Here is a 25,803-nt window from a genome sequence, read left to right on the forward strand (position 1 = left end):
CTCAACCTTCTATCCACATGGATAGCTAACTGCATGGCAACTTGCAAAGTATCAGGTGCAGGGAATGCAATGAGCAAATCTTTAACCCTTTCACTCAAGCCAGCCAGAAACTGAAACTTGAGTGCAGGGTTGTTCCACCTGACCTCTACAGACCATCGTCTGAACAGGGTGCAATAACTCTCAGCATCAAGAGAACCCTGTTTGAGACGACTGAGCTCTGCCTCAGCTGATGTAACCCGATCAGGATCATCATACAGCAAACCCATGGCATCAAAAATGCCTCCACAGACCTCAAACAATGATCATCAGGAGACAAAGAAAACGCCCAGATTTGAGGTTCTTTGCGCAATAGAGACATAATAATCCCTACACGCTGTAGTTCACTCCCAGAAGATCTACAGTGCTGTGCAAATTAATTGGGACAAAGCATTTTTTAAGTAAAATCGTAAGTTGGTTACCAGTCAGTGATTCAAACCAGTTTTAACTGCTTTGAACAGGTGTGAGTGTACAACCGTGAGTAACAAAATGTGGTTTGACTGGTTTTAGTCAGAAAATAACAGCTAGCTGCCCCCTCAGCTTCAGTTGAGAGCTTGTTTCTGTGAGGAGTGGTTTAGTGTACTTTTTCTCCATGCCAGAATTCCAAGTGTGTGAAGAAATTCCTGGAAGAAAATCAAGTAAAAGTGCTGGACTGGCCTGGCAATTCACCAGATTTAAATCCTATAGAAAATTTGTGGAGCATTGTGAAGAGACGTCTTGGCAAAATGGACTGTACAACCAAAGAACGCATGATAAACAGTGCCATACAAGTGTGGTTCCATGATGAAGACTTGAAGAATTTATGCAAAAACTTAGTAGAATCCATGCCAAAACACATTGAAAATCTCATATCTGCTAAAGGAGGACATATTTCTTACTAAAATTAGTGTGTAACAGTGCATTATAACATTTTATTATTAAATATTCAAAAATATGGTTTTTTTTGGCTTTGTCCCAATTAATTTGCACAGCACTGTAGGTCTGAGCCCAAAATACAACAAACAAGCATTTTTAAATGAAAAAATATCCTGTCGTTTCTTCAAGAAACACTCAGGCAATCCTACCTTAGGTTCTTCATAGTGTTCTGAGGGGATTTACTCACGTACTGCTGAAGGCTGGCAACCTCCAGAGTCAACCCTTGCAAGCATTGAGCAAGCTCCTGGATGGTACTCATCCTGAAGAAAACCCAGAAAGAGGAGAGGAGAAGAAAAAAAACAACTTTTTTTCTTTTTTTTTAAACGGGGCTGGACATACTGTTATGTTCTGCAACTTAGAACTAGAGGACAGCACTCTTTACACTGACATGGAGTGTAATCACTCCTGTCAGAGTATAGCGCTGAGCTGATGATCAGTTGATAAGCTCCAGTGACCTCACTTACTGCACCAGTGTTGTGCGAGAAAATACTGACTGTTATGTTCTGCAACTTAGAACTAAGGAATAAGAGGGAAAAGCTGTCCCTGCACTGAGACTCAGCTTAACCCTACACTGGGGTGGGTGCCCTATTCTTTGTGACAAGCCCCACCGACACTCCTGCACTGAACTCAAACGAAGACCTGAAGGAAAGGGAAAGGGTGTCCCTAAAAGATCTAAGGACTGGGAGCAAATACAGTAGACCTCCTAAAAGAAAAGTAAGTTGCAGAAACGAAGATAAAAGGAAGAAAAACTGGTGGAACAAGAAGTCCCAGGATATCAATTGTCCTAAGCACAAAGAACTAACAAGGAAACTAGCCAGAGAACAAATGAAACAACACTGATGCCCAGCGAGGAATAGGAGACAGGTGCTGAGTAATAAAGAGTGAAGAGATCACGTGGCCAAGACACCCAGCACCAGAGGAAAAGACTAGAAGCCAGCCAACAAGATGGCTGATAGAAAAACAACATAGATTCTAACACTGACGCAGCACCGGTGCCATAAGTGAGGTCACCGGAGCTCTCAGCTGATCATCAGCTGATTGAACTCCAGTGACCTCACTCTTGGCAGCTCAGCGTTATACACTGCCGGAAGCTATCATGCTCCTGTCAGTGTATAGAGTGCTGCCGGGTGATCGGATTGCCGTGGTACATCGAGATTACGGCGGGAGGTGAGTATAAAGTGTTTTTTTATTTTAATATAGATTTATTTTAACTTCTTTTTTTTTGTTACACTAAGTATAGGCGCCGGCTGAAGAGACTATTTCTCCCCTCAGTTGCACCTACTCTAGTATTATCACTGGGAGTGGCCATAGGATGATGGGAGGAGTAGTCTTCCGCGGTCAATTCTTTGTGCGTTTTTGCGCCATTTTTGACTCATTGACTTGAATTGAGTCAAATACACAGCAAATCCGCAAATATTTTTATACCTGCATTTTTGCTGCGAATTTGATTGATTCAATTGAAGTCAATGGGTGAAAAACGCTGCAAAAATGCAAAAGGAATTGACATGCTGCAGATTTAAATGTAATAACAATCCTGTAAAGAAAATTCCTGATCATTTGCACAGCACTTCAGTATTGTCATTGTGTTAGCTGGCACACGGATTACCTAGCGTTTTTGGCCCATTTCCGGGTGGAAAAAATGCCGCGAACGCCGCGAAAATGCACCAAAAATGCACAGTATGCATGTAGCCTAAACTGCTAAAATTCTTACTGTCGCTCTTATTCATTCTCATCTGGACTACTGTAACTACCTTCTGATCGGTCTCCCTCTATCCAAACTCTCCCCTCTCCAACCCACCATTAATGGAGCAGCCAGGATCATATTTCTTTCCAGCTGCTTCACCGATGCCTCCACCCAGTACCAGTCATTGCACTGGTTGCTCATTCGCTACAGAATACAATATAAACTCATCGTTCTCACCCACAAAGCTCACCACCCTATATTTTCTTCCTCATCTCTGTCTATTGCCATACACGTGCCCTCCGTTCTGCAACTGACCTAAGACTAACATCCTCCATAATCCGTACCTCGCACTTCCGTCTACAAGGCTTCTGGAATGCACTACCCCAGATGATCCGACTGATACCTAGACCCCATGTTTTTAAGTGTGCTTTAAAAATCCATCTCTTTAAACAAGTCTATCACTTCAAATCACTAACCTAACTTTCCTCTGTTCCCTCCTTCGAAATATTATTCAGAATCTGTTCCCTCCTGTTCATCTGTCTGCACACCCTCCATGCACACGATAACTGCACTTGTTTTGATAACTGCACTTAAATATACTGGCTGATGGCCGGATCATGCAGCTTCATATGAAAACCCCTATTTATTATAATTGACCTGAAATAACAAGCACTCTTCAATCAATTGTGTTCCCACTATTTCCTGGTAGATTGTAAGCTTGTGAGCAGGGCCCTCACTCCTAATGTAACTGTTTAAACTGTCTTACCTTGTATTGAATTTATTGTCTGTACAAGTCCCCACTAAATTGTAAAATGCTGCAGAATATGTTGGCGCTATATTTGTGATGAGCCAGGGTGCTTGCAACTGCTCGGTACTCGCCCGAGCATCTCACTGTTCGAGGTGGTCGACACTCGGCGAGTACTTCCTGGATGCTCGGGCGGGAGCTCGAGTCCCCGCCCCGCATGTTTGGTGCTGTTTAGACAGCGAATAAACATGCAGGGATTGCCTTCCAGTCACTGTAATGCCGCATCCATGTTGGTTGTGGCATTACAGTGATTGGCTGGCCGCACAGCGTTATCGGGTGTATATGTGACCCGGTGACCCTATGCTCATTACAGTATAACCTTCAGACAGGCAGAGTAGGGAGAGGTGCTGCTAAGCGAGGGAGAGAATTGGCAGTTTATTTAGTGAGGTATTCCACAGCAATATACAGTACATCTAAACTAACAGTCCTTCTAAGGAGTAATCCAGATGCATATCAATCCTGGTGACAGCAGGAGTTAGGCAGGCATAGTTTGTGGAGAGTGTATAAAACAGAATAAGGTCTATTAATAGGATCTTTTGCATGTTCTGTCTGCTGCTGTTACTGATATCTATAGCCCTAGATATCAAGGCTAATATTCTTTTTGCTCTTAATCCTGATTATTTGCTTGAAAAGCAATATAATACACAGTTTTTACTGCTCCATTTTTTTGTTAGCAGCATACAGCCAGATTTGTTTGATTTTAATAGCATTGCTGTATTGTGGAAGCAAAGAAACTTGTCCATCATCTCAAGTGATCTGATATTACTGCGGTAATAATCCTGCCATTTTTGGGAATGTGACAAATATTATACTCCATTTAAAGTCTGCCACTTGTGTGTTATTCAAACCTATTCACACTTGGTCGCTGACAAATACCATACTATTAGGCTACTGCCTAAAACCGTGGTCATCAGCGGTAATAATCGTGACATTTTTGGGAACGTGACAAATATTATACTCCACTTAAAATGGGCAAGGGACTGGGAAGTGGACGTGATGGTGATGGTGCAGAGGCCGAGGCCATGGGCAAGCTGAAATTGTGCCTGCTGAGGGAGCACAACAAGCACCCACATCATGTTGCCCTACCTTCCTGTCCCAGGGCCACGGAACACCACTATTGGAGCCAGAGCAGTGTGAAAAGGTTGTTGGTTAGATAGCAGTTAATGCTTCTAGTCAATTTGCCACCCCCACCACCCTGTCTTCCACACGGTCCAGTCTCAATAGCCATGAGACTGGACCACATATTCCTCGCCCTGATCCTCCTTCCTCCCACCATGCCGAGTGCCTGGAGACAAGTGATCCCACACTTGGACACTCCGAAGAGCTGTTCACTTTTCCATTCATAGATTAGGGCCTCTCGCCTGGCCCGCTTCAAGCGGGGCAAGAGGAGATCGCATGTAGTGATGCCCAAATATTTGAGCAGCCACGTCCACATGAAGGCGATGGTGGGAAAGTGCAATTACTGTCACAAGAGGTGGATGATGATGATGAGACACAATTGCCAGCAAGTCAGGAGGAGGCCCAGGGTGCGTGCGTGGAAGACAAGGTGGTGGACGATGAAGTCACTGACCCAACCTGGCAAGGTGACGTGCATAGCAAGGACAGCAGCACAGGAAGGGGGGACACGTAGCACCACAAAAGGCAGGAACAAGCAGTGGGGTGGCCACAGACACAAGGCGGGCAACTGTTCCCCAGAACACCAACACGAGAGAAGTTGCCAGTCCAACTATTAGGTCTTCCTGAGTCTGGCTCTTTTTTAAAGACTCTCAAGTTAACCCCAAAAATGCCACTTGCAACATCTGCCATGCCAGCATCAGCAGGGGCAGCAAAACTACCAGTCTGACCACCACCAGCTTGCTCAGGCACATGACAGCAAAGCACCCAACTAGTTGTGCCAAACGCCAGGGTCCAAAAACAGTGTCTGCGGGTGACACCACTGCCTGTACTGCTGTTGTGTGTGCACGCCAATCCCCTGTCCATGGCGCAGGTGAAGATGCCTCCCGCCCTGCACCTGTCATTGCACACTTGCAACCACTACCATCACCAACCACGTCCACGTCCTTGTTCCAGTGCTGCATTCAGTTGTCCCTACCCCAGTCCTTTGAACACAAGTGCAAATACGCAGCCAATGTCCCACAGGCCACAATACTAAACTGCCACATTTCTCGAATGCTTCATTTGAAATGTTGCCTTTTAGGCTTGTGGATACGGAATCTTTCCGCAACCTCATGGCGGTGGCCATCCCTTGGTACTCGGTCCCCAGCCGCCACTATTTCTCCCAGTGTGCCGTCCCCACTTTACACATGCACGTGTCCCAGAACATTAGCCGTGCCCTCACCAACGCAGTTACTGGGAAGATTCACCTAACCATGGACACGTAGACAAGTGCTTGTGGCCAGGGACGATACATCTCACTGACTGCACACTGAGTTAATATAGTGGACCCGGGACCCAGCCGGACCCTGGGACGGAACACGTCCTCCCAAAGCCAAGGATTGCGGGCCCTGGGTCTATCAGGTATGACCCCACATTCTGCAGCTCCTCCATCTTTTCCTCCTCCTCTTCAGCCTCCGTCTCCGAAATGACCACATTAGCTGGAAGCACTGCAGCACTGCCTTGTCCAAGCAGTAACAGACTGTGCTGAAGCTAATGTGCTTAGGTGACAAACCGCACACCGCTGCAGAGTTGTTGACAGCTGTAACAGAGCAGGCAGATCTGTGGCTATCACCGCTGAACCTACAGCCAGGCATGGTCATGTGTGACAGTGGCCGGACTCTGAGGCTTGGCAACCTCGCACACGTACCATGCCTGGCCCATGTGCTCAACCTAGTGTTTCAGTGGTTCTCAAAACCTACCCAGATCTGCCTGAGCTGCTTGTGAAAGTATGCCGCGTGTGTGCCCATTTTAGAAAGTCACCTACAGCTTCCGCCGCCCTCGCCGTGCTTCAGCAGCGTTTGCAGCTTTCAGCTCACCGACTGGTGTGCAATGTCACCATGCATTGGAACTCAACTTTGCAATTGTTGGGAAGGATTTGTAAGCAGCAGAGGGCAGTTGTTGAGTACCAGCTTCAACACACTCGTCAGTATTCAGGTCAGCCTCCGCACATAAGAGCTGATGAGTGGGCATGGATGTCTGACATCTGTGCCGTCTTCCAAAACTTTGAGGATTCCACCAAGATGGGGAGCGGCAATGATGTCATAATTAGCGTCACCATCCCACTTCTCTATCTACTGAAACGCTCGCTGCTCACAATTAAAGAGGATGCATTGCAGGCGGATCACGATGAGATGTAGCAAGGAACTATACAGGGTGATGCCACACAGCCCAGCCTCATCTCAACACAGATTGGGTGATAATGAGGAGGAGGAACAAGAGCTGTTTTCCTGCGCTACAGATGGTACTACCCAACAGTCATACCGTCTGTTCAGCGTTGATGGCCTGAGGAGAGGGAGAACCAAGAGGAGGAGGAGGAGGAGAGCATGGACAGTCGTCGTCTTGGTCAGGACAGGGAAGTCTTGGCTGTTGGCAGTCTGGCAGACATGACTGACTTGATGTTCCGCTGCCTTTTCCATGTCCCTCGTGTTGTACGCATTTTGACCAACACTAATTACTGGTTGGTCACACTTCTAGACCCATGATACAAGGAGATCTTTCTACCTCTCCTTGCCGTGGTGGAGAAGTTTAATAAAATGTTGCAGTACCAGAATGCCCTTGTTGTAGAATTATTAAAAAAATTCCCATCTGAAAACACTGGCGGCAGAGGTCACAGTTTGTTGGACAACCAAGGAGTATAGGCGAGGGAGACACAAATACGATGCAGCAGAGCAGGGCCAGCGTCAGCACCCGGTTCACCCGGGCAAGTGCCGGGGCCCTGAGCAGGCGGGATGCCCACTCGCGGTCGGGCACCCCGCCGAGCTATGGGTGGAGGAGAGCGGTGCCAGCGACCGCCCTGCTCAGGGCCCCAGCAGCCGGATACTAACCTCTCCCCGTGCCTCCGCAGATCCGCTGTATTCCTGCTGTGTATTCTGTATGGAGCGTTATATGGGGGCCAGTATTCCATATGGAGCATTTTATGGGGGCCATTATGCTGTGTGTAGCGATTCGCCGGTTTTTGAGCTATTGTGGAATTTACAATAGATATCACTCATGTAATGTAAGAAGTGAAATCTTTGCATTGTACTATATATATATATTTCTCTGCTGTATCTGTGCATCATGAATCGTGGTATGTGTTAAAGGGGCCCACTGAGACTCTTTCGCCCAGGGCCCAGAAAAACCTGGAGCCAGCCTTGCAGCAGAGGCAGGGGAACACTGTCAAAGATCTGGGACAGTTTTCTCAGACCCTTCCAGCGCCCAGGCCCTTATGTGCGGGGTACTCTGACAATGAGGGAAAAGTTTTGGAAGATGCCAAAGAAGTACCTTGCCGACCGTACCAATGTCGTCCGTGATTCCTATGTGCCTTATAACTATTGGATATCCAAGCTGGACACGTGACATGAACTTTCTCTCTATGCGTTGGAGGTCCTGGCCTGCCCTGCCACTAGCATTTTGTCAGAGCGGGTTTTTAGTGCCGCCGGGGGCATTATAACTGATAGACGCATCCGTCTGTCAACTGAAAATGCTGACAGGCTGACTCTTATCAAAATGAAAAAGGGCTGGATTGGGCCAGACTTCTCAACATCACCGGATGATAGCAACGGATCATAAAGTCAAATCCAGTGTTTTTTTAGGGGGGGCTTATTCCCATACACCTCTTCACACCCAGACATGACTATACGCTTAAGGATTTCATCTATTTTATGTGTCCTCCTCCTTCTCCTTCTCCTCATCTGCCACCACCATATCACCATGGTGACCATGATGCAACACCCACATCATTTTTTTAAGGATGTTTATGATGCCCGTAGGAAATATTTTTAGAGGCCAACCTCTAACATTCTGTATGTTATACAGTATGTTCATATATACTCTTCAGGGGTAAATGTTTTTCAGCCCATACACTTAGCGCATGGGCATTACCACTATAGGAGACCCACTCCTTAATAGTAGGAACATTTGTTTTTAATGAGCCCCTCTTCTACATCTCTTAAAAGGGGTATTGGAGTGCGTCCTAATTTTTGGCAGCCCTAGCAGTCACTGCATATGCAATAACAGTATAGGAGACCCACTCCTTAATAATGAGAACAACAAAGCCGGCTGATGGCCCTCTAAAAATGGTGAGGGACGACTGCTGGCCATCTAACAATAGTAAGGACGACCTGATGACCTTGTAAAAATAGGCTTTGTGACTTTCACAGTCCCTCCTTCATAAATTAAACGGGATGTGTTTGATCATGTCTCACACACCACATGGCCAAATAAGCTAGTAAAATGTTACAATTACATTTACTGGTGAATGTATTTTTCACCCTTGAAAGCTATGCAAAAGTGCAAAAATGCATCAAAAACGGTGCGTGTAAACATAGCCCAAGGTGTGGAGGAGCATTTTTGTTTTTTATTATTTATTTTATACAAGTCATGGAAAGTTCCTTAACATTTTTTCCAGGAAAATCCATTTTGGTTTTCATGTGTTTTATTGTAAGTCCATAAAAATGGCGTAATACTCTGACAACATTGTTCACAGCAGTGAACTGGAAGTGCTTCCAGGGGTTTTCCCCATGCTGTTCTCATATCAATTGAGGACTGTTTCCATCGAATTGGCCGATTTATAGGCCCCCTCCAGACCTCTGGGGTGGTCTTGAGTTTCCCATTGACTTACATTGGGCTCGTTGCTCGGGTCGAGCACCTGAGCATTACGATTTTCTCGACAACGCGCACCCGAGCACTTTAGTGCTCGCTCATCACTACGCTATATAAATAAAATTACTATTATTATTATTTTTATTAAGGGTCCGAGAAAAACTCGGACAGCAAATTGAAGGTATTCTAGTCACGGACAGTTTGCCAAGTTTGCTTACTTGAGAAACCTCCATCAGTATGTTTTTTTAATACAAGAAAAAATAAACGCAATTTAAAACTGATGCACAGACCCAAACACTGATGAAAATATGATCCAGCACACTGGGAGAAAGTGGACATTTTTTTTCACATGTAAGAAAAAAAAATGGACATCTGAATGAGGCCTTACAGTTTTCATTAATAGTAATAGGTAGAAGAAAGTTTACTCGGTGAGATGTGCTGGCGATAACTGATTTTTATGTCAGCTTGTGCCGATCGCAGCACCGGCAGGGGACAATGATGAAGGCAGTGTTCAGCACCCAGCGCTTGGGAACAGCGCTAACTGTACACTGATTCCCAAGCGTCAGTACGTGTCACACGGATAGCATCCGTGTGGGGTACGTGCTTACACGGACCCATTGACTTGAATGGGTCCGTGTGATCCGTGCTGCAGCCCAAAAACGGACATGTCTACGTGTGGATCACACGGTCCTTGGAAATACACTGATGTTCTCAGACCCATACATTTGAATGGGGCTACGTGTGTCAGTGTTTCCAGTACGTGTGGAAACTGTCACCACACGTACTGGACACACTGACGTGTGAAAGAGCCCTAAAGCTGCATGCAAAAATTGCACTGTCTCCTCAGGCTATGTTCACATGGTGTTTCTCTCTGGAGTTTTTTTTTTAAAGCGGATCCTCTCCAAAATCCCTCCTGAAAAAGCACTTCAAAAACTCTTCCTATCCATTTCTCTAGGAAATCCACTTTGCAAATGCATGATTCTAAAAAATGAAGATGTATGTTACGTCCTTGAAGCAGATCATGTATCTGCTCCAAATTAGATCAAAAGGCTGCAAAAAAAGTAAAAAAGGTTTCAGGAAAAAAACTCTTAAAAAATCACTTCAGAAAATGCTTCAGGAAAAGAAAAGCATCTTCACAAACTCTCCAAAAAGTGTGCACTCGAAAAATTCTTTGTCTTTAAATGTCACAAAAAGTCTGAACTTAGCCTTAGGGCATATACACACAATGTCTTTTTCAAGCAGATTCTGAAAAGATTCTAAGGCTATGTTCCCACGATCCATAATAGCAGCGTTTTGGATGCAGCTCACCTGCGCTGCTTGCAAAACACTGCTTTCTACAGCAGAAGCACAATGGATGGATATATCCAATGTCCATTGTGCTTCTATTTGATACTGCGTAAACTCACTGGTGGCGGGACTTTACGAGCTGCAGCGTCTCTGCAACAGAAATTGCCACAACAGAATGTATAGGGTGCGGTAAATCCGCATTAGTTCAATGGACACATGCGGATTTACCTGCATGATCGGACGCAGCACTTTGAATGTATCGAAAATACGCTGCCTCCAAAGCGCTGCTATTTACTGATTGTGGACATATAGCCTTAAAGTGCCACAAAAAATTAACATAATGCACAGCAATATAAAACTAAGCACATGGCCCCACTATCAATATTTGGTCAGTATTCGGTCAGTATTTTTTCTCAGGAGTGGGAGCCGAAACCAGGAATGGTTCAAAAATGCAGAATTGGTGACTTGCTTCTATTATACCTTTTGTCTGATTGTTCTACACATGGTTTTGTCTCCCACTCCTGAGAAAAAATACTGACCGAATACTGACCAAATACTGATAGTGGAGCCGTGGCCTAACATTGCTGTGCATGTTCAGTCTTTTGCTACTTCTGTTAACCACTTCAGGGTTCGAAAACTGTGAAACAGTTAAAAGAAGCAGCATGATCATTCTCAGCTTTCCTAAAGCAGCTTTGTCTAGGAAAACCTCGATGGCTCCGTCGGCATCTTACAGACGTTATATGCATATACCTTTAGGGTTTAGGGTTGCTAAGCTATTCTAGCAGAAATTCAAGTTTTTGAGAAGCTTTTCATTTTTAAGGAGGATGTGGAGAGTTTCCGCTCAGTTTCTGCTCCAAAAATCTCCTCAAAAAACTCAGGGCGTCCATAGTTTTGCCCACACACTGGGCAATAATTAAGAATGATCAATCATTCCAACTCTTGTTTGGGCGATTATCACCTCATAAAAAGGCCCTTATCATATCTAATGGTTATCGTCAAAATTAGACTATATTGTTATTCTTAGGGGATTTCAGAACTACAACTCTCTGTAGAGTTACCAATTCATGGTGTCTACTGTAGTAGCGTAACTTGTAGCTTCTGGGCCCCAATGCAAAATCTCCAATGGGGCCTCCAATGACCACAGGTCTTAAATAGGAATAGTCTTTTGATATGGAGCAAAGGATTGCAACCCTTGCACCTATTATAAGTACACATCCACTCCACACTTAGGCCACCGTCACACTATCAGTATTTGATCAGTATTTGTAAGCGAAAACCAGGAGTGGGTGAAAAATACAGAAGTGGTGATGTGCTTCTATTATACAGTACAGACCAAAAGTTTGGACACACCTCATTTAAAGATTTTTCTGTATTTTTATGACTTTGAAAATTGTACATTCACACTGAAGGCATCAAAACTATGAATTAACACATGTGAAATTATATACTTAACAAAAAAGTGTGAAACAACTGAAAATAAGTCTTATATTCTAGGTTCTTCAAAGTAGCCACCTTTTGCTTTGATGACTGCTTTGCACACTCTTGGCATTCTCTTGATGAGCTTCAAGAGGCAGTCACCGGAAATGGTCTTCCAACAATCTTGAAGGAGTTCCCAGAGATGCTTAGCACTTGTTGTCCCTTTTGCCTTCACTCTGCGGTCCAGCTCACCCCAAACCATCTCGATTGGGTTCAGGTCTGGCGACTGTGGAGGCCAGGTCATCTGGCGTAGCACCTCATCACTCTCCTTCTTGGTCAAATAGCCCTTGCACAGCCTGGAGGTGTGTTTGGGGTCATTGTCCTGTTGAAAAATAAATGATGGTCCAACTAAACGCAAACCGGATGGAATAGCATGCCGCTGCAAGATGCTGTGGTAGCCATGCTGGTTCAGTATGCCTTCAATTTTGATTAAATCCCCAACAGTGTCACCAGCAAAGCACCCCCACACCATCACACCTCCTCCTCCATGCTTCACTGTGGAAACTAGGCATGTAGAGTTCATCCGTTCACCTTTTCTGCGTCGCACAAAGACACGGTGGTTGGAACCAAAGATCTCAAATTTGGACTCATCAGACCAAAGCACAGATTTCCACTGGTCTAATGTCCATTCCTTGCGTTCTTTAGCCCAAACAAGTCTCTTCTGCTTGTTGCCTGTCCTTAGCAGTGGTTTCCTAGCAGCTATTTTACCATGAAGGCCTGCTGCACAAAGTCTCCTCTTAACAGTTGTTGTAGACATGTGTCTGCTGCTAGAACTCTGTGTGGCATTGACCTGGTCTCTAATCTGAGCTGCTGTTAACCTGCGATTTCTGAGGCTGGTGACTCGGATAAACTTATCCTCAGAAGCAGAGGTGACTCTTGGTCTTCCTTTCCTGGGGCGGTCCTCATGTGAGCCAGTTTCTTTGTAGCACTTGATGATTTTTGCAACTGCACTTGGGGACACATTCAAAGTTTGCCCAATTTTTCGCACTGACTGACCTTCATTTCTTAAAGTAATGATGGCCACTCGTTTTTCTTTACTTAGCTGCTTTTTTCTTGCCATAGTACAAATTCTAACAGTCTATTCAGTAGAACTATCAGCTGTGTATCCACCTGACTTCTGCACAACACAACTGATGGTCCCAACCCCATTTATAAGGCAAGAAATCTCACTTATTAAACCTGACAGGGCACACCTGTGAAGTGAAAACCATTTCCGGTGACTACCTCTTGAAGCTCATCAAGAGAATGCCAAGAGTGTGCAAAGCAGTCATCAAAGCAAAAGGTGGCTACTTTGAAGAACCTAGAATATACGACATATTTTCAGTTGTTTCACACTTTGTTTGTTAAGTATATAATTCCTCATGTGTTAATTCATAGTTTTGATGCCTTCAGTGTGAAAGTACAATTTTCATAGTCATGAAAATACAGAAATTTCTTTAAATGAGAAGGTGTGTCCAAACTTTTGGTCTGTACTGTACTTTTTCTCTGATTGTTCCTCTCCTGGTGTTGGCTTACAAATACTGATTTGAAATACTGATCAAATACTGAGAGTGTGACCGTGGCCTTACAGCGTGTGCACAATTATTAGGCAATTTGTTTTTTTGATGGTTAATTTTATTATTGAACAACTACAGAGCTGTCGGTCCATCTAAAAGGTTAATAAACCTGAATCCTGGATATTTAACCCCTTTAAACCCAAACATGGTTTGCATGTTAATGACCAGGCCAATTTTTACAATTCTGACCACTGTCACTTTATGAGGTAATTACTCTGGAACGCTTCAACGGATCCTGCTGATTCTGAGATTGTTTTTCCGTGACATATTGTACTTCATGATAGTGGTAAAATTTCTTTGATATGACTTGCGTTTATTTTTTAAAAAAATCGGAAAATTTTCATGCCCTTAAATCAGAGAGATATGTCACACAAAATAGTTAATAAATAACATTTCCCACATGTCTACTTTACATCAGAACAATTTTGGAACCAAATTTTTTTTGTTAGGGAGCTATAAGGGTTAAAAGTTGAACAGTGATTTCTAATTTTTTCAATTAAATTTCCAAAAACATTTTTTTTAGGGACCACATCACATTTGAAGTGATTTTATGTGAGAAAATACCCAAAAGTGACACCATTCTAAAACCTGCACCCTTCAAGGTTCTCAAAACCACATTCAAGAAGTTTATTAACCCTTCAAGTGCTTCACAGGAATTTTTGGAATGTGGAAGAAAAAAATGAACATTTAACTTTTTTTCACAAAAATGTTACTTTAGACTCAATTTTTTTTATTTTCGCAGGGGTAACAGGAAAAAATGGACCCCAAAATTTGTTGTGCAATTTCTCCTGCGCATGCCAATACCCCATATGTGGGGGAAAACCCACTGTTTGGGTGACCGGTAGGGCTCGGAAGGGAAGGGAAGGAGCGCCATTTGATTTTTTAAATGTAAAATTTGCTTGAATAATTAGCGGACTCCATGTTGCGTTTGGGGAGCCCCTGATGTGCCTAAACAGTGTAAACCCCCCACAAGTGACACCATTTTGGAAACTGGACACCCTTCAAGGATTTTATCAAGCGGTATAGTGAACATTTGAACCCAGAGGTACGTCACAGAATTTGATAACATTAGGTTAACAAATTGAATAAGTTGTCATTAATCTTGAGCGCAAGTGCTGGACCCCTCAAGGAATTTATCTAGATGTGTGGTGAGCACCCTAAACCCCCAGGTGATTCACAGAAGTTTATAACGTACAGCTGTGAAAATAAAAAAATCGAACTTTTTCCACAAAAATGATCTTTTAGCCGCAAATTTTTAATTTTCGCAAGGGTAAGAGGAGAATATGGACCCCAAAAACTTTTGTGCAATTTCTCCTGAGTACGCCAATACCCCATATGTGGGGAAAATACAGCATTTGGACGCACGGCAGAGTTCAGAAGGGAAGGAGCACTGTGTGACTTTTTGAATGCAAAATTGTCTGGAATCAAGAGCGGACGCCATGTCGCGTTTGGAGAGCCCCTGATGTGCCTAAACATTGGAAACCCCCCACAAGTGACCCCATTTTGGAAACTACACCCCTCAAGCATTTTATCAAGCGCAAGTGCTCACTACTTGAGTTTGCATCGGGTACTCGGGTATGCACCAAGTATCGCGGGTGCTCAAGTGACATGCTCGAGTCCCTGTCCCGCATGTTTCACGGTTGTTAGACACCCCAAAAAAAACATGCAGGGATTGCCCTTGAATGGCAGGCGATTCCCGCGTGGTTTTTTATGGCTGTGTAACAGCCGCGAAACATATTGGGCGGACACTCGAGCATATCACTCCAGCACTCGCGATACTTGGTGCATACCCTAGCACCCGATGCAAACTCAAGTAGCGAGCACTTGCGCTCAACACTAATCGCCATATCATCATCATTTATTTTTTCTTTACTTTTGAAAAAATCTCAACCCCAACACAACCCTAACACAACCCTAACCCCGACCCTAATACAACCCTAACACTACCCATAACCCTAACTCTAGCACAACCCTAACCCTAGCACAACCCTAACTGTAACCCTACACAACCCTAACCACAACCCTAACCCTAGGACAACACTAAGCCTATCACAACCCTAACCCAACCCTAACCCTAGCACAACGCTAACCCTAGCTCAACCTTAACCCTAGAGTTTATTTTTTACGCCTTTCCTCGTGCGGTATAAGTGATTAGACGACTTTATTCTTCGGGTCGATGCGATTACAGCGATACCAGATTTATATCGGGTTTTTATGTTTGTCAGCTGTCACACACTAAAAGACGTTTTTTTTGCAAAGACTATTTTTTGCAATCATTTTTCCATATTTCGGCCGACAGAGTCATGTAAGGGCTTGTGTTTTAAGAGCAAGTTGATGTTTTTATTGGTACCATTTTCAGGCACGTGACATTTTTTGATTATATTCTATTCCGATTTTTGGGAGGTAGAATAAGCAAAAACCAACAACTCAGGAATTGTTTTTTTTTTCTTTTCCCCGTTCCGCTTGTGGTAAAATTGATAAGGCAGCATTATTCTTCGAGTACTACATTTATATTTTTTTTATGTTTTGGCGCTTTTACACAATTTTACACACTATTTTATAGAAAAAATATTTTTTTTTGCATTTCTTTATTCTGAGAGCTATAACTTTTTTATTTTTTAGCTGATGGAGCTGTATGGCTTATTTTTTTTGCAGGACAAGATGATGTTTTCAGCAGTATCATTTTTATTTACATTTGTCTTTTTGATCACTTTTTATTAAATTTTTTGTTTGGCGGTATGCTGATAAAGTATCATTTTTTTGCTTAGTTTTTTATTTATCTTTTTTACTGTGTTCACTAAAGGGGTTAACTGGTGGGACAGTTTTATAGGTCAGGTCATTCCGGACGCGGCGATACCAAATATGTGTACTTTTATTGTTGTTGGTTTTTTTTTCATAATAATATTTATTTATGGGTACAGTATATTTTTATTTTTTTTAGTTTATTTTTTATTTTTTTTTAAAAATTATTTTTACAATTTTTTTTTTTGCTTTTTGACACTTTTTTTTTACTTTTACACTTTGTCCCACAATGGGACTTTCATTTTTTGCAGGCTGATCGCTTGCATAGCATAGAGAAGCAGCAGCATCCTTATGCTATGCAGGCTGTCAGCCCCTGCAGACACAAGTTAGATAGATCATGCACTGAGCATGATCTATCTAACTTCCTGATGCCTGGTGACCTGGATGTCGTCATGATGACATCGGATCACCATGGCAACAATCGGGACCCCGCGCCTGTGCGTGGGCTCTCCGATCTATGGTCAGAGGGGTGCTCTTACTGCTGCTTGCCCCGGAAATGCTGCGATTGACTTAGATTGCAGCATTTCGGGGGTTAATGTGCAGGACCGCTCCTGGCACATAATACCGGGTTTAAGTTGTTAGAATCAGCTGACACCCGGCGGCGATCAGGCCCCCACAGCCTCTGTGTGGGCACGATCGCCAGGGCATAATAATCACGTATTAATGCATAACCGGTCACGTCCCGAAACACTATTAACCTACAGACATGGGGTTAATCTGCAGGATAAGTGTTCTAAAGCTGCCCGCCCTGAGGACTCCGCTGCCGGGAGGACATGAGCTTTATTCCACCCGGCAGCTTTGGGCTTTCAGTCATAGGGGTGCAGCTTTGGTCACCACTCAGTACATAGTGAGCGGCAGCTGTAACGATGCCCCCCGGCACTGACTAAGAGCTCTTTCACACGTCAGTCTTGTGTTTCCGGTACGTGTGGTGACAGTTTCTACATGTAACGGAGACACTGACTCAAGTAGACCCATTCAAATGAATGGGTTTGAGCACGTCAGTCTATTTCCACAGACCGTGTGTCCGTGTGATCCACATGTAGACATGTCTGTTTTTGGCCGGCAGCACGGATCATACGGACCCATTCAAGTTAATGGGGCTGTGTAAACACGTACCGCACACAGATGCCATCAGTGTGACACGTACTGATGCTTGTGTACAGTTAGCGCTGTTCCCAAGCGCCGGGTTCTGAACACTGCCCTCATCATAGTCCCCTGCCAGTGCTCCGATCAGCATCAGCAGGGGATAATGATGAGAGTAGTAGTCTGCTCCTGGTGTCTCCACCTGTAAAATTAAGAATAAAATGAAAAAATCCATATACTCACCTGTCCTAAGTGTCCCCAGCTGTAATCCATGTGACCACTCAGCAGAGGAGCCAGGGAGAATGACTCGCTGCAGCGATCGGGCCCCAGATCTGCGCTCAGTGAGCGGTGTCCTGTCAATCACTGAGCGCAGCGGAGGTCCGGGTTCTCGCTGGCTGCAAGAGTTTATATCAGCTAATCATTTCCAATATTTGTGACTTAAATTGATTCATTTTGCTAATTCAAACAAATCTGCAGTTTATGTACAATAAACAGTGAATTCCCCTCACAGACATGTACGATGTCCCTTTCTGAACACCAGGCTAAGTAACAGACTGCACTGGGCCTGAACTTGCCAGGATGCATCACTAGAGAAATATTGACCCCAGGGTAGTAGTTTACAGGACTCCAAATTCACACTTGTGACAGGCAAGCAAAGTTTTCTTCATAGGAAAACGATATTGAGGAATCTACTAAGTCTTGCGTTTCATACACCAGTCTTTATCTAGAGTCCACTGAAGTAAGATGCACCCAATTTATTTATTTGATACATCTTTGGCTGTTCATGTAGTAGAAAGTAAAATTTACGCTAACTTTTGTGCTGTTGTAGATTTACTAAAATTTGCTATGTGCTATAATTTACATGAATTTCTGGCATCAGTTGGGAGTGTGGCAAAATTTTTACTTGTTTCCATCACCATTCTGATTGACTTAAATAAATTCCCTCCTAGGTCTTTGGCTTTAATTGCACAGAGGCATATGGCTGTCATTCATGAATCTCCATGAGACAAGAAAGGAACACGGCATTCCTGTCCAGATGTATAGTGATCGCCTATGGTTGTAAGACTTTTAGTACAGCAAGAAGAACTCAGCACTCTGCATATCATTTGGTAAGGTATGATTAAAAAGTTATTCTATTCCCAAGAAAACAACCTTAATGGGGATTGCAGAGGTCCGAACACTGTGACCCCCCAACTATCCTGAGAACAGAGCTGTGTAATCCCTCCCATCCCCTGAGACTGGATTTCAGACCTGGAGGGGACGGTGGTACTCATGTGTGGCCTCAGTGTGACATGCAGAAGTAGTGATGTTGTGCTTCAGAAGCATCCAGCAACTAGAGGGGTTAACACAGTCACAGGAGACAGGGAGTGTTTTAGCAGAGCCCCAGGGGGATTGTGGGAAACTTGTTATTGTAGTCTGGCTGAAGCCGAAGAGAAAAGTGGTGTGTTATCTGGATCTGACAGAAGGCAACTGAACAGGATTCAGATCAGGAGAGAAACTAAACACAGGTCAGACAAACTCCCTGAACTAACAGTGCAGAGTATTATCGGGCAGGAAGATAAGGACTGAAAGGAATTGTGTCACACGGATCATCTCCCTCATCAAACCCTCCCCCTCCATTTCCATGCAGGAGAAAGAATGCTGTGTACTATTGTGTCCTTGTGAAGGAAAAGCCTGTGGTTGTGTATGCATAGAAGTGTGCTGCTAAGAGATCTAATCTGTGCTGAATTATGCTACTGAAGAGACTGTAATACTGTGCCTTGTGAAGAAACTACTATATTGTTACTGATTACATCCATGTGTCATCAGCGTGACACATACCGGCACCTTGGAATCAGCAGTACAGTTCATGCTGATCCCCGGCGCCGGGTGCTGGAGGCAGCTCTCATCATTGTCCCCTGCTTGCGCTGAGATCAGTGCAAGCAGGGGATAATGTTGAGAGTTGTATTCAGCATCTGCTGTCTACATCAAGTGTAAAATTAAGAATAAAATAAAAAAACACTTATGCTCACCTTAACACCTAATCTATTGAAGCCCTGTAAAAAAATAAAATAAAAAAACAACCATAATTCTCACGGTGCAAGCAGGGATCTCACTGAGGTCACGGCAGTTCATCGTCCCGGCTCGCAGTGAACTGCCTATGGGAACGCAGCTTCAGTGACCGGCGGTAACCTCTATGACCGCTCGTCATTGAAGTTGTTCTCACAGGAGCTCATTGTCTCATGGTTTGCAGCCTAGAAGGTAGCATCATGCCAATGTTCAGGTTGTAAACCAAATACCGCAGAGATGGACTTCGGCGTGGAACAGTATGTTGGACAGGTGAGTATTATGGTTGTTTTTTATTTTAGTTTTTTTACAAGGGATAATGGCTTTGGTGTATTAGGTGTAAGGTGAGTATTTTTATTGTTTATTATTTTCTGTCTTTTACAGGGGACTCGGGCTTCAGAGGAATAGGCATTAGCTGACTATAAATGTGTTTTTATTTTTAAATAAATGTGTAAAACAGTGTGGTCTTTTATTTCAAATAAAGGATTTTATTCAGGCTCTGTATTTCTTTCCCAACTTTTACTATGGGGATAGTAATGAGGGCATCTTATAGATGCCTCTCCAATACTAACCTCTGGGCTCGATGTCAGCTACCAATATAAAACTGACATCAACCCCAACCCTATTACCTCACTTGCCACTGCACCAGGGCAAGTGGGATGAGCCGAGCTAAGCGCCAGATTTGACACATCTTATTGATGCGCCATTTCTGGGGCCGCTGAGGGCTGATGTTATTAGCCTTAGAGGGGCCAATATCCATGGCCCCTTCCCTGGCTATTAACCCCTTAACGACTTTGGGTTTTTACATTTTTGCATTTTTGTTTTTTGCTCCCCTTCTTCCCAGAGCCATAACTTTTTTATTTTTCTGTCAATATGGCTTTGTCATGGCTTGTTTTTTGCGGGACGAGTTTTACTTTTGAACAACACCATTAGTTTTACAATATTGTGCACTGGAAAATGGGAAAAAAATTCAAAGTGTGGTAAAATTGCAAAAAAGTGCAATTACTCAATTGTTTGTTTTTTTTAACCATGTTCACTAAATGCTAAAACTGACCTGACATTATGATTCTCCAGGTCATTACAAGTTCGTAGATACCAAACATGTATAGGTTCTTTTTTTATTTAAGTGATGAAAAAAAATGCAACGTTTGTAAAAAAAATAAAATAGCGCCATTTTCTGAGACCCATAGCGTCTCCATTTTTCAGGATCTGGGTCCAGGTGAGGGATTAATTTTTGTACGCCGAGCTGACATTTTGGGGTAGATACGATCGTTTGATCGCCTGCTATCGCATTTTATTGCAATGTTGCGGAGACCAAAAAACGTAATTCTGTTTTTTTTTTGTTATGCTGTCTACCAATCTGATTAATTATTTTTATATATTGATAGATCGGGTGATTCTGAACGCGGCAATACCAAATATGTGTATATTTGATTTTTTTTATTGTTTTATTTTGATAAAGGCGAAAGGGGGGTGATTTGAACTTTTATATTTTTTACATTTTTTTTAAATTTTAAAAAACATTTTTTTTACTTTTCACTGGCTTCAATAGTCTCCATGGGAGACTAGAACCTGCGACTATCTGATCGCCTGTGTGGAGAAGAAATGTTCACAGCATCCCAGCAATGACAACCGCAGGGGTCTCCTGCAGACCCTGGGTTGTCATGCCAACTAGTGATGAGTGAGCATGCTCGTTACTCGAGATTTACGAGGATGCTCGGGTGTTTCCCGAGTATCTTCAGCGTGCTCAGGTGTTATGTTTGAGTCACGCTGTGTGCATGATTTGTGACTGTTTGACAGCTTTAATACATGTGAGGAATACCTGTTTAGACTACCTCTTGAAGCTCATCAAGAGAATGCCAAGCGTGTGCAAAGCAGTCATCAAAGCAAAAGGTGACTACTTTGAAGAACCTAGAATATAAAACATATTTTCAGTTGTTTCACACTTTTTTGTTAAGTATATAATTCCACATGTGTTAATTCATAGTTTTGATGCCTTCAGTGTGAATGTACAATTTTCATAGTCATGAAAATACAGAAAAGTCTTTAAATGAGAAGGTGTGTCCAAACTTTTGGTCTGTACTGTAAGTGACAGGCAACCAGCTGTCAACTACTTTGACATCATAAGTGACAGGCAACCAGCTGTCTACTGCTGTGACATCATAAGTGACAGGCAACCAGCTATCAACTACTGTGACATATAAGTGACAGGCAACCAGCTATCAACTACTGTGACATATAAGTGACAGGCAACCAGCTGTCAACTACTGTGACATATAAGTGACAGGCAACCAGCTGTCTACTACTGTGACATATAAGTGACAGGCAACCAGCTGTCTACTACTGTGACATATTAGTGAAGGCAACCAGCTGTCTACTACTGTGATATCATAAGTGACAGGCAACCAGCTGTCTACTGCTGTGACATATAAGTGACAGGCAACCAGCTGTCTACTGCTGTGACATCATAAGTGACAGGCAACCAGCTATCAAATGCTGTGACATAAGTGACAGGCAACCAGCTGTCAACTACTGTGTCATCATAAGTGACAGGCAGCCAGCTGTCAACTACTGTGACATCATAAGTGACAGGCAACCAGCTGTCAACTACTGTGTCATCATAAGTGACAGGCAACCAGCTGTCAACTAATGTGACATCATAAGTGACAGGCAACCAGCTATCAACTACTGTGACATATAAGTGACAGGCATCCAACTATCAACTGCTGTGACATATAAGTGACAGGCAACCAGCTGTCAACTACTATGACATATAAGTGACAGGCAACCAGCTATTAACTACTGTGACATCATAAGTGACAGGCAACCAGCTGTCAACTACTGTGACATCATAAGTGACAGGCAACCAGCTGTCAACTACTGTGACATCATAAGTGACAGGCAACCAGCTATCAACTACTGTGACATCATAAGTGACAAACAGCCAGCTGTCAACTACTGTGACATATAAGTGACAGGCAACCAGCTGTCTACTACTGTGACATATAAGTGACAGGCAACCAGCTGTCTACTACTGTGACATATTAGTGAAGGCAACCAGCTGTCTACTACTGTGACATCATAAGTGACAGGCAACCAGCTGTCTACTGCTGTGACATCATAAGTGTCAGGCAACCAGCTATCAAATGCTGTGACATAAGTGACAGGCAACCAGCTGTCAACTACTGTGACATCATAAGTGACAGGCAACCAGCTGTCAACTACTGTGACATCATAAGTGACAGGCAACCAGCTATCAACTACTGTGACATCATAAGTGACAAGCAGCCAGCTGTCAACTACTGTGACATATAAGTGACAGGCAACCAGCTGTCAACTACTGTGACATATAAGTGACAGGCAACCAGCTATCAACTACTGTGACATATAAGTGACAGGCAACCAGCTGTCAACTACTGTGACATTATAAGTGACAGGCAACCAGCTGTCTACTGCTGTGACATCATAAGTGACAGGCAACCAGCTATCAACTACTGTGACATATAAGTGACAGGCAACCAGCTGTCAACTACTGTGACATTATAAGTGACAGGCAACCAGCTGTCTACTGCTGTGACATCATAAGTGACAGGCCACCAGCTATCAACTACTGTGACATCATAAGTGACAGGCAACCAGCTGTCTACTGCTGTGACATCATAAGTGACAGGCAACCAGCTGTCTACTGCTGTGACATCATAAGTGACAGGCAACCAGCTATCAACTACTGAGACATATAAGTGACAGACAACCAGCTGTCAACTACTGTGACATCATAAGTGACAGGCAACCAGCTATCAACTACTGAGACATATAAGTGACAGGCAACCAGCTGTCAACTACTGTGACATTATAAGTGACAGGCAACCAGCTGTCTACTGCTGTGACATCATAAGTGACAGGCAACCAGCTATCAACTACTCTGACATCATAAGTGACAGGCAACCAGCTGTCTACTGCTGTGACATCATAAGTGTCAGGCAACCAGCTGTCTACTGCTGTGACATCATAAGTGACAGGCAACCAGCTATCAACTACTAAGACATATAAGTGACAGGCATCCAACTATCAACTGCTGTGACACAAGTGACAGGCAACCAGCTATCAACTACTGTGACATATACGTGACAGGCAATCAGCTGTCAACTACTGTGACATATAAGTGTACTGATATTATAATAGTTGTTATATTAGTTATATGTTCCTGGTAGTTGTGATTTATTACTTCATGTCCTTACCAATTTACTAAATTGCCCGATCTGCTGTGCGTTTTTCATGCTTTTTGACCACACTGCCCATTTTTCATTTTAAATTGGGTTTTAAGGGTAATTGTTTTTGTAGTTGTGTTTAAATTGTTTATTAAAGTTGTGATACTATTCATAAAATAATTTACTTGTACTTTATTATATGTTTTGGTGGTAATTATAGAAATATCTACTCTTTGTTGGCACCTCCAAAAGCTTATTAGATTTGGTTTATTCAAATATGGGTTTAAATATACAGTTTTTTCTAAAAGTATGTGAACGTAGCCTGAGCTAAGCTGCCATGACATTACAAGTGGATTTTAGCCAGGTGTTCTGCTTTGACATCACAACTGTTTTCCATTTGGCAATTGCTGTGACCTCATAGGTGAGTTTTAGGGTTCGCTCACACTTGCACATAAAAAATCGGTAACAATAACTTTATTCCTCCCGGCAGCCCCCGGCTTTCAGTTGTAGAGGAGCGGTCGGTGGGGCTTCAGTTACCATTCACTAGACAGAAGGATTTAGCCTATTGTGTCCTGAAAGTAAAAAATAACAAACAAACATTAACTCAACTACAGTATCTCCGGCTGTTCCCCAGAACTGCTACCCATGTCCCCACACTGATTCTCTCCCAAAGCTTCAACATCACGTGACTGGTGCAGCCAATCTGTGGCCACATCAATGACAAATAGAAGAGATAGTGTTTTTGCTCTCTTGACAATTTGGCCACCACTGTGGGTACTAATTAACTGAAAATCTTGTGACGGTCACCCTGACACATCCACTGACATTTGTAGTAGGGCTAAGGACACTGTCCCTGGGTAGTAGAGCTAAGAGAGCTGTCCCTGGGTAGTAGTGATTAACACAGCTGTCCCTGTGTAGTAGGGCTAAGAGAGCTGTTCCTGGGTAGTAGGGCTAAGAGAGCTGTTCCTGGGTAATAGGGCTAAGAGAGCTGTTCCTGGGTAGTAGGGCTAAGTGAGCTTTCACTGGGTAGTAGGGCTACGAGAACTGTCCCTGGGTAGTAGAGCTAAGAGAGTTGTCCCTGGGTAGTAGTGATTACCACAGCTGCCTCTGGGCAGTAGGGCTAAGAGAGCTGTTCCTGGGTAGTAGTGATTAACACAGCTGCCTCTGGGTAGTAGTGCTAAGAGAGCTGTTCCTGGGTAGTAGGGCTAAGTGAGCTGTCACTGGGTAGTAGGGATAAGAGAGCTGTCCTTGGATAGTACGGCTAAGAGAGCTGTCCCTGGATAGTAGGGTTAAGAGCTGTCCCTGGGTAGCAATGATAAGAGAGCAGTTCCTGGGTAGTAGGGCTAAGAACACTGTCCCCGGGTAGTAGGACTAAGAGAGATGTCCCTGGGTAGTAAGGCTAAGAGTGCTGTCCCTGGCTAGTAGGGCTAAGAGAGCTGTTCCTGGGTAGTAGAGATAACAGCACTGTCCCTGGATAGTAGGTCTAAGGCCACGGCCCCACTATCAGTATTTGGTCAGTATTCGGTCAGTGGGTGATAAATGTAGAATTGGTGACTTGTTTCTATTATACTTTTTCTCTGATTGTTCCTCATCTGGTTTTGGCTCCCACTTCTGAGAATTAATACTGACTGAATACTGACCAAATACTGATAGTGGGGCCGTGGCCTAAGAAAGATGTCCCTGGGTAGTAGGACTAAGAGAGCTGTTTTTGGGTACTAGGGCTAAGGCCGCTGTCCCTGGATAGTAGAGCTAAGAGCGCTGTACCTGAGTAGTAGGGCTAAGAGAGCTGTGCCGGATCCCAAGATGGACTGCTCCCTATGTTAAGTACTGGCTGCGTCTGCTCTGATTCAAATGTGTCTAAGTACTCGGCACTCAAAAAATGGTATTCATGAAAATGCTGCAATAAATATCTTTATTATTTCACGGAGCAATCCAAAAAAAATGTGATGTTTCGGCCCTATATAATCAGGCCTTGCATGTGGTATTAACGTAAAAGATAAGAAAAGAAAAAAACTTCGAAAAAACGTCCCAAGTCATGAAAATACAAAGTCTTTATTAGAAAAATGATATATGAACAATGAGGATCACTCAGATGCACACAATATAAAAACAATAGAGGAGCACAACAACGAGGAGCAATATCCATGCATCACCTGGGGAAGATGT

General features: G+C 43.5%; 1 long non-coding RNA gene across 1 annotated transcript in view; it reads left to right on the forward strand.

The window, feature by feature from the left end:
* The window catches only part of LOC141253017 (uncharacterized), a 37,418-nt gene extending 18,927 nt beyond the window's left edge, over positions 1-18,491 (forward strand). Inside the window, exon 3 of the long non-coding RNA XR_012314197.1 lies at positions 18,334-18,491. This is a non-coding gene — a long non-coding RNA (uncharacterized lncRNA). The remainder of the gene's footprint in view (positions 1-18,333) is intronic.
* Positions 18,492-25,803: the final 7,312 nt, after the last annotated feature.

This window comes from Phyllobates terribilis, unplaced genomic scaffold (genome assembly GCF_046119375.1).
Source record: "Phyllobates terribilis strain yellow unplaced genomic scaffold, ASM4611937v1 Scaffold_2__4_contigs__length_985480577, whole genome shotgun sequence".
NCBI lineage: Eukaryota > Metazoa > Chordata > Amphibia > Anura > Dendrobatidae > Phyllobates > Phyllobates terribilis.